This window comes from Ailuropoda melanoleuca, chromosome 15 (genome assembly GCF_002007445.2).
Source record: "Ailuropoda melanoleuca isolate Jingjing chromosome 15, ASM200744v2, whole genome shotgun sequence".
Classification (NCBI taxonomy): domain Eukaryota; kingdom Metazoa; phylum Chordata; class Mammalia; order Carnivora; family Ursidae; genus Ailuropoda; species Ailuropoda melanoleuca.
In genome coordinates, this window is record NC_048232.1 from 42,937,325 (window position 1) to 42,947,080 (window position 9,756).

The 9,756-nt window shown below is 41.8% G+C and overlaps 1 long non-coding RNA gene across 1 annotated transcript in view; it reads left to right on the plus strand.

Annotated features, from left to right (window-relative positions):
- Positions 1 to 2,308, plus strand: part of LOC117796423 — a 48,260-nt gene extending 45,952 nt beyond the window's left edge. Inside the window, exon 7 of the long non-coding RNA XR_004620926.1 lies at positions 1,470 to 2,308. This is a non-coding gene — a long non-coding RNA (uncharacterized LOC117796423). The remainder of the gene's footprint in view (positions 1 to 1,469) is intronic.
- Positions 2,309 to 9,756: the final 7,448 nt, after the last annotated feature.

Here is a 9,756-nt window from a genome sequence, read left to right on the forward strand (position 1 = left end):
AAAAAAAAAAAAGTTGCAGAGGCTTGAGTGAGGCTGGCTTATACGCACGGGGGCAGGCCAGAGGGTCCTACTCTCCTTTTTATCAGGAAGATGGAAGGAAGCAGAAGTATGAGTAGAGGGGGGCCAAACCCATGGACACTTATCAGATACCTACCATATGCAATGCGCTTGCCATGTGATTTCATTTAACTTCCAAATGACTGGGAGAAATGACTTCTTTACATAAATGGATTTTGAACCCAGGGTTTTCTGCATTCGAAGCACACATTATTTTCACAAGACACTCACCATTTCTATAGGGATGGATCAGCTAAGACCTAAAAAAACCAGACTGGACTCGCTGGTGACTCCAAGTCAGAAGAGGGAAGGAGGATGCTTTGTAATGGACACTTAGCCATGGGGTAAACTTCCTCCTTTCTGCCCACAATCCTAGAAGGCAGACTTTAAGGCACAGCTGTCCACAATCTCCACCCTGCCTCCCATTGTTGAGACACACCCATTCTGGACTAGGTCCAAAGTGTGCCCCATGGAGAAAGAGGGGAGAAGGATTTGCTTTACACCCATTTCAAAATGGAGGCACTTGATTTAAACCACATTAAGTTTAAAAGGCAGTTTCTCATATGGAGACAAGAATGGCCTATTTCTCACTTGGGGATATTTGCAATTTAGGGTAATGTATGTAAGCCCACAGTCTCACCCATAAATGTAGAAAATGATGCCTACCTCATTAGAACATCATTTTAAAAGAGGTAACATTAAATACTACTATGGTTAGCACATAGTAAATGGTATATAAATTGCAGTTACTTTCTTTAAAGTGAATTATTTTTTCCAATAAATGATTTATCACTCCAACTATGGTCAGCTTTGGCTAACAATGTCACATATCTGCTGTCTTAGGTAAACATCTGCTAATGGGGGGAGGGTGCTCACCCTCGAGTGAACACTGTGCATTCTTAGTTACACTGCACATGGTGGGCGGGGGGCAGCATTAGAGTAGACAGGTGCCACGAATATTCCCCAGAGATAGAAAAACACACAGAGAGAACCAGCAGTGGTTAAAAGTACTATCATCTTCTGCATAGAGTGATGGCAAGATTGAGGAAAACGGGGACAATGATGGTGTATTGGGGGGTAAGGACATGGCAAACCAAAGCGAGGGCAGAGGATTGAATGTACTGATAGATTTCAAGGTCGTTTGTAAAGAATGTATGCTGTGCACATTATCATCAGGGTTCCATCTCAAGTTATCACTGTGTTCGTGGCAGAGGAAGGGAGAATGGAACACAGGCTTCCTAAAACCCAGCCAAATGCCTTCTCTTGTACCATACCATTTGGGGAATGTGGCTGCTAAACCACTCTTCTGACATTTCCTGGTTAGAGGTTAGCTGAAGCACAGTCTGTATGTGTTTCATGCCTGGTGGAAGAAAGTGAATTAATTAAAGTCTCTCCATGTTGTTATCCATCAGCTTTCCTACAATAATCATCGTAAGACCAACTTATCAAAGAGATACCAAGACTTTCCTAGTGGAGTGCCAACATGAAGAGAGGAAAGAGACTGAACCCTTAGGAGAAAAGTTCAAGAGGTTAAAGCTTTGGGGGGCAAGGACAGCTCAGCCTGAGAGCTTTGAGGACCGTGCCTTGAAGGATATGGTGTGTGTGTGTGTGTGTGTGTGTGTGTGTGTGTGTATGTTGGGGAGTATTCAGTCAACCAAAAGGAATCCTAAATAACTTTGCTTTTGCTGTGTGTGTGGAATGGAACAGCCTTTTTTTCTGTCTTTCTTCTTTTTTAGAAAAATAGATTGTAAAGATGGCAAAGAAAATTACAAGCTTCCTGAGGAAGAAGGATGGGAAATTAGTGTCAAAATGACTTTGTAATTATGTCTGTGTATTTTAGATATTTTGGCTTAAATAGAAGGTAGCAAAAAGATATATAGTTTATGTTATGCGGTAGTTTTAGTTTTTTATCAACACAAATATGTATACTATATTACAGTATTATAAAAGGTGCGTTCAGATATTATTATTTATTGGACTTAAGAAACATGACATAAAGGAATATCTTCAGAGATGATTAGGTGAGATATCTCAATCAGTCGCTCTTTGCAGTTGCTCTCCTAGTGTGTGATTACATAGGCTAGGAAAAGATAATTTCCTGCAAAATTCTCCTCATCTAGGACTGTTCCTTACACTTCTCATTTTGCAGACATCTTAGAGGAAAACATAGCGGAAAGAAAGGCCATTGCTTACCGAGTGTAGGAGCACGCGCAGAGCTCTCTAGCCTACACGGTTTGTACGTTACACCCTCCAGGACTACAAATTGCTTAAACAAAAAAGTAGGAATGAAAGATGGAGAATTAACCCCTTTGTTTACTCCCTGTAACAAGCCATCAGATAATTAAATCTCAAAAATCTTTGTCTCCCTGGCAGTTTCATTTATCTCAGTATGTAAATCATCCTCTCACCTCTTCACCTCATCCTGCGAGAGCAATTACATCCAAACGTCTCAGATGCATTTGCTCGCTTCACTGTGCCTTACACTTAGAATAAAGATAAGGCCTGATTGTTCTTTTTTATTTCTTAAACCCAAAGTTGATTATCCTGTAAGTTCAAAATACTTCCAAAATACATAGTCAGAGAATGAAGGTACATTACATATAGATTAAATGTGAGATCCCAGAATTTTACAGAGACGTTTTGGAAGTTGAGGAAGGAAGTAGAGAAAAGAATGTGTATTTATTCATAGGATTTATGCAGCTTACCTACAAGAAATTTGAAATATTTCCTCTCAAAACAAGAGCATGTGCCTAATACATTCCATCATGAGTTATTAATTTGAGTTTGGGAAGGTAGAAGGTCCTACTTCTACTCTCTAAGTTCCAATCCCAACTTTGGTTCTTGGGAAGATATGTGTCCTTTGAAAATGGTGAGATGCTTCCTGGGGTTCATGAGGAGGAAGGTGTGAAGACAGTCAAATCAGATGAGAGCTTCGCAGGGCACTGACCTTTACAAATTCGACTTCTGTTGGCAATCTTGCCTCTTCTTACAGTTGATCATGTCTGATGGCCACAGTCCTGGGGCACACAGGCTTCTCTCTGGTCTGACTGAAGTACTTCCCTGAAGAAAAGAAGATGGAGCAGGTCCCAGAGCATGAACCCCAGCTTGGTAGAAAGCTCGTATTCCAAGCATGGCGGATTTGCATTATCATCCCCCAGAAGACGTTTTCTTTGTCTTCAGGGAGACTAGGTTTTCCCTCCCTGTGGCTAGGTATGATCTTGTGTCTAAAATCTAACCAAAGAGATGTTAGCAAAAAGTTTGGGCATCTTCTGAGCACCTTCCCTGAAAGATAACTATCGTGAACCCTTGAGGTCTCTACTCCTTTCTCCCTTCTATTTGGGACTGGAAGATGAACCATGTGGATGACCCCAACCCTAGTGATGATGTCAGAGAAGGAAACAAGAGGCATCTGAAGTCTTGAAGATTTTGTGAGCCTACCATAGCCCTATACCTCTTAATTTCATGAATTTTCTGTAACTTGCAGCTAAACTAGGTAAAAGGTGAGATTTAGTTCTTTGTTCATTTTTGCCAGTTTTCAGTACACCAGTGACAATACAGAGAGATCGACACCTGATAGGCACATGAGAGAGCGCAGAGTTTTGTTGTAGGCCTATTCCTGAGATTCTGGAAGACTCTCCTGATCCATGTCAGTGGGGAACCTGGGGTCACTCACAAATCTTCCTTAGGGCCAAGCTACTCCTGGTAGCTGTTAAGAATTTATAATGAAGAGTAGCATGTCAGCAACTCCTTAAATGCCCTTTTTTAAGCTAATTAAGGAGAGGTAAAAATCACAGTGGGTTATGGTCTTTGGGATAGTAATTTCTGAGAAGAGAAGAAGTGAACTGAGAATGAAACAACTATTCCAAATGGCAGCTCCTCAAATGGAATCAGGCAACACATGCAAGAGTTCAAGATTCTTTTGTGAGAATTAAAAAATTATTATCCAAAATTTATAAAGAGAGGGAATGGAAAGGGTATACATGTTGTTTAGATAAGCCCAACCACAATTGTTGCAATTATGGCAAAACCACTGTTCATTGTAGTGTTTTGCAGCTTCTGAGGCCCTAGAACTTCTTTTGTGCTCACGATAGTATGGTGTTTCAGTAGGCCTTGTTCTCCATTCTTCTTTTGAGATGTTTACATGTCATTAGAACTCTCAACCACAGTTGATGTCTCATCCTCGATTAGGACCCTGCCTTATACTTGGCTTGATCTAACATAGGGGTTGGCAAACTATGGCTCAGAGGCCCAGTTTTAGTCTATGAGCTAAGAATGGTTTTTATATTTCTAAATGGTTCAAAAAATGAAAAGAAGAATAACATTTTATGACAAGAAAATTACATGAAACTTACATTTTGGTGTCTATAAATAAAGTTTTATATGAACGCAGCCATCCTTGTTCATTTGCGTGTTGTCTATGGCTGTTTTCACACTATCATGGTAGAGTTAAAAGTTGCACCATAACCTGCATGACCTGTAACACCTAAAATATTTAGTATCAGGCCCTTTACAGAGAAAGTTCACGAGCTCAGATCTGGCACGATGTGACATCTTAGTTTTGGAATTCAGAAGTAGAATCATTGAATTTGGGAGTTGAAAGGGTATTTAGGAAGCCTCACATCAACATCCCTGACACATCCTTAGCCAAGGTCAACAATCTTATTTTTTGTGCAGCTATTCCATTCTTAGGAATAGCACTTAAAAGGCAATTCTCATGTTCATGTATTTTTCCTACTTCTGCTCTCTGAGCTTGGCCAGGTGTTAGCATGTAATAGGTGCTTTGAAATATTCAATTATTCAACAATTACTTAGCACTTTCTATGTGACAGCATTGTTCTAAATACAAGTAATTCATAGAACACTACAGGGTAGGTACTGTAATTATCCTTACAGAGGAGGATACTGAAGTACAGGAAGGTAAATTAAATTTTCCAAGGACACATAGCTTCCCAAGAGCCAAAGTTGGGATTGGAACTTAGTCGGCCTCTGGAGTCTGGGTTCTCTGCTTCCATTTACTGAAACATGAATGAGTAAATATTTGATAGGTGCCTTCTGTGTGTCAGCCTTTCAATAGGTAAAGCTGGCTTCCAAATTCCTAAAAATATATATACAGTTCCTCCAAAAGCTAAAGCCGTATAATGCTGCAATATGAGAAACAAAGGAGGATATATTCTTGCTGTATTTTCTGTTTTCATTATGTAATTTTTTCATTTCTAGGTACACCAAAGATAGTTACAGGGTCTGAAAACCATTTAATACAAAGAAATGTTGAAAAATCTAGGGATATTTAACCAGGAGAAGAGACCTCTTGTTAGAAAATGACTGGGGCAGTTCTAGGCTTTACATAACATTCATGAAAGCTAGGAGAAGAAAGAGTATGATCTCCAGTGCCTTAAGAAGAGCGAAGAGACTTATTTTCTAGGAGCTTTCAGCAACCCCCTCGTGCAAGTCAGGATCCTCCAAGAGCTAACATCAAGGTAGGATTATGAGTGTTGGGCTTTCTTAAGAGAAAATGCACATGTGAAAGGAAATAGGCTGGGCGGGTGGGAAGAGAAGTCAGTCCGTGATGGAAGTCTCATGTGGAGTGAAAGAAAGAGGGAGAATATGTTTTATACTCTTGGGCAGTCTAAGCAGAGCCTTAGAAGAATCCTTTAGCCAAAGTCAGTTGACAAAGGAGTTTGGGGACTCCCAGAAACCAGTCTAGATTCGTACCATTAGGATCCACTAACTTGGGGATGAATTTCAAAGTGCAGCACGTATGGCCCCTGGTCAATGATGATCCTATAATAGGAAGTGCTTGAAGTACAGTCTTTCATTTTTTAAAGATCTTAGTCATTTATTTATTTAGTCATTTATTTATTTATTTGAGAGAGAGAGAGAGAGAAAGCGCCCATGATGGGGGGACAGAGGGAGAGGAAGAGAGAAAATCTCAAGCAGACTCCCCACTGAGCACACAGTCCCATGCAGGGCTAGATCTCATGACCCTGAGATCATAACTTGAGCTGAAATCAAGAGTGAGACGCTCAACTGACTGAGCCACCAAGGCGTCCCTGAGGTGCATTCTCATGGCTGCTACATTTCTCCTCACATCTCATTGGTCAGTTATTAAATCTGTCTTTGTGATGGGATTAGTGCCCTGATTGGCTGAGGCCTGAATTCTTGAACCAATCACTGACCAGAGGATGGGATTTCCCAAAGGCCCATTAAGTCCACCATCAAGGTGAGCTTCCCCTCTGCCTATGGGTTATAGGGAGGAAGGGCTCATACCTAAACAAACATCTGTATGTCCTTAGGAAGGGGACAGGGGACTCACATCAATGATTGTGCAATTCTACCCCTGATATACGTGATGCCAAAACCTGTGCTTTCCCTGCACCACAACGTCTCTTACAATCTACGGTGACCACAGTTTTTAAAAGTTGTGGGGTTTGGGGTGGGAGGTGGGGATCAAAGTCAGTGCCACTAAAAAAATCATTCTGTTATCTATGAAATATATGTTGCTGTGACTAGTTTTGGATCATCTCATAAATTGTTGATGTGCTAAGCGTCTCATCGTAGGAATACAAAATCAGAATAGCTAGTATTTCCAGAGCAATAAGTATGTGCCTGACAGTGTCCTTTATATCCATTCTCACAGTTACTGCCCACAACACCCTATTAGATAAGCATCTTACTACCTCCAGGTTATGTAGGAGGACATTACAGATGGAGAGGGTTAAGGAACTCTCTTGGGAACACAGCAAGTATATCAGTGACTGACTGTCTGTAAAGCTGGAGCGTTTCCTCCTTCTCAAATTCTTACTATGACTATCTCTTTTCCAGCTTTCTTCAACAAAGCTTCTTAAAAATAGGTTTGCTTCTCAGGAGCTATCCTCTTCTAGGTGAGAAGCAGAGAGCTCTGGGTTTGCTCAGGCACTATATTAGTGGCACTCCACCAGCTTTGCTTGAGATGACTGTTGAAGGCTCTCGAGGCTGGCATGATGCCAATTGAGAGGGCAAGTTGCCCTTAATTCAGTAATTGCAGGTAGCCAAATACAATACAGCGCACTGCTTGGGAATTGTACCGTTTGGTTGACTTTGTAAAAAGAACTGTTTTGTGTATCCATTTTGGTTGCTCAGCTGTTGCTGATAGGCACCAAGATCATGTGGAGTTGGCATTTTAGGGAGCCAATAGAAAGACAGACAAGGACCAAAACAACGAGAGCCATGGAGAGAATTTCAATGGTCATCTCAGTGACAAATCATTTGATTACAGTAATCTTTACTGTGGGCGTGCCCTGCTTTAAAGAATACAAATTAACAACACGGATAAATGAAAGGGTGATTATCCACTTGAAAAGGCATAATGAATTTACAGAAGGATTCACTATAAGAGTCCCTTGAACATCAATGAAATGCATTTAGAAGGCAATTCATTATATATAATACTTAATGTTTTTTCAAGAGTATAACCATTGGGTTAAGGGCTATTCATAAACATGTTTTGAAGAAATATATTCAGATAGCTTCAGCATCATCAAAATTTAACACATTTTTATGTATCCATACACTCAAGAAATATTCATTAAGGTCCTACTCTGTGCAAGGCACTACACTGCACTTTAATACCTGCACTTGGGGGGTCTGGGGGGAGGCTCAGATTCTGCATTCCCAGCATGTTTCTAGACTACATTTTGAGTAGCAGGGGTTTCTAGAAAATCCAGTTGGGAAATGAGGCAGAAACTAGGAGAGATATGAGGGAGGCCTGGAGACTCCCAGTCCCATACCACTGAAGGATGAGCCTGGGGAGGCCGTTTGCCCTGCCGGCCAGGCCAGTGGGCAAGTCTCCGGGAGCATGGCGGCCACCAGTATGAGCAGCTGCTTGCCCTCAGCTCCTCCTGTTGCTGCTGGACACTGGCTGCCGTAGTCCCTAAAGCAGGAGCGAACTCCTATTTGCAGAAATTGCTTCAGCCTCCGCTATCTGAGTGGGAGCACCTGGTTGGCCAAGCCTGGGTTGCACCTGCACTCTATTCCTGGGAGGGGAAAAGCTGCTCTCTGCTCCCTTCTGCTCCTGCAGCGGAAGGCAGGCCTTGCTTCCTGCCATGACTCACAGTAAAAGAAATTCCCCAAACCTAGGAAAGAGGTTCAGATGCTGGGCAGCCAAAAAAATGATGACTATCCCCTATGAACTCTATGAGTTTATACTCTAGAGACTGAGTTAGTTATGCAGCTCACCTTGACATGGTTCACGGCACAGAGCTGAAATTCCCGGGACCAGAGTGGTTTCATCCTGGGCCCACCGCTCTTCTCCCCAGCCTGGAATGGATGCAACGGGCCCTCCTGTGTTCCGTGCCATGCTCGTATGGCCCCTTTCTTATTTGGAGTACAAAACGTTCCACGTTCCAATGCTCATTTGCTTTATTTCACTTCTCGTTTAACTGCAAATTTGTCTTATGTCAGAAATCTTTTTCTGGATTAGGGTTGTGACGGTTGATGAACTCCCAAGATATCTAGTTTATCTTCCTGATGGGATTTGCAGGGTAATTTCTCCAATATTAAAAAATAAAGGTAAATCTTATGCTGTGGCTAAGAAGAATGAGAAATGTCAAAATGTAAGCCTGTTTGCTCCCGTTTTAGGCTCACTATCCCCGTCCACACCGTATGCTGGTTTTCATTAAAATGTGACATTTATCTTCCCAAAGTGAATTTGTCTTGCTATGATAGGAACAGCAAAATGTCACAATTTACTGCAACAAAAGTAAATACAGGAAAAGAGAAATGATAATTTTTAATGAAAACCATAATTTTAAAATAATGTATTTCTTAAGTATACAATACTCTCATAGGGGCAAAAAAATTGTCTTGAGAATTCAAATAAAATAAATTCTAATGTCTGGTGAAGGGAATGTATTGGACAAAGATGCTTATTGTCAAAACACTGCAAGGGAGCCTTTTATTGCCACATATGTGGTCCTATTACTAGTCATGAAAGGCAGGAATCACAGATCTTTCTTGCCTCGGAAATGAAGATGGTAGCTTTAGGCTTTTCGGTGAGACAGGGAAAAGGGTGCTTAGGGCAATCAGCCACTTGGTTGAACTGCCCCACTTTTTAATCAGATGTCCACAAAGCTGTCAATAAAAGGGTCCCGGAGCTGGAGAAGCGTGACTCCTCGAGGCTGGACAGACTGCTGGGAACCACGCGTTACAGACCACGGGAGACACAGCAGAGCTCTTCACTCTTTCCTTCCCTCGAGGAAAGAAAAATATTGAGCTCACCTAATTTAAAAACTGACTAAGGGTAACAAACAGTTACTTCGGAGCTGCAGCAAATTTAAAAAGTATTCTGGAAGGGCGCCTGAGTGGCTCAGTGGGTTAAATGTCCGCCTTAGGCTCAGGTCATGATCCCAGGTCCTGGGATGGAGGCCCGCCCCCCACGGGCTCCCTGCTCAGCGGGGAGCCTGCTTCTCCCTCTGCCTCTGCCCTTCCTCCATCTGAAGAATGAGAGGACTGGAGTAAAACATTACAAAGATTCACCACGATTTTCTTCCTCTTTAAGACTGTGTGCTTCTACAGATGAGAAGAAGTTCTCTCTGCAACATGTTCTGTTGGAACGAGAGGGGCTACGTTAGGAAAGGATTTCATCCACGGATGGGGGAGAAATAAATAAACTTACATGGAAAGAAATGGAGAAACAGGGAAATAAAGAGAAGTCTTCGGTTG